Source organism: Eimeria mitis, genomic scaffold (assembly GCF_000499745.2).
Source record: "Eimeria mitis Houghton genomic scaffold, Emh_scaff2576, whole genome shotgun sequence".
In the NCBI taxonomy this organism is placed as follows: domain Eukaryota; phylum Apicomplexa; class Conoidasida; order Eucoccidiorida; family Eimeriidae; genus Eimeria; species Eimeria mitis.
In genome coordinates, this window is record NW_013570917.1 from 7,755 (window position 1) to 8,189 (window position 435).

Here is a 435-nt window from a genome sequence, read left to right on the forward strand (position 1 = left end):
TCATCACTAACCCTAAACCCTAAACCCTAAACCCTTAAAGAAACCTCTCAGGCAAACTAACAGCTAGATGCAGCTGAAGAGGCCAACAAGTGTCACCGAGTGAAACGCATGCCGCCAGCGACCCCCACACAAACAAACTGCATGCAAATATCCTTACGAGTTCAAATACAGCGCCTGCACTCAGCTACCCCTGTCGAGGTTTTAGGGTTTTAGGGTTTATAGTTTTAGGGTTTCAGGGTTTAGGGTTTAGATTTCGAGGGTTTAAGGTTGTCGAGGGAGTACTCTACAATTGTATGAGTATTAGTGTTGCCTGAGCTGGCGCTATATAATAAAAATAATAAAGATATTTCGAATATGTTTTAGTGTGCAAAGGAAGAAGAAGAGAGGAGCGTGGGGTGTATGTACAGGTCGCCTCACCTCCTCCAGGCGGTTGCA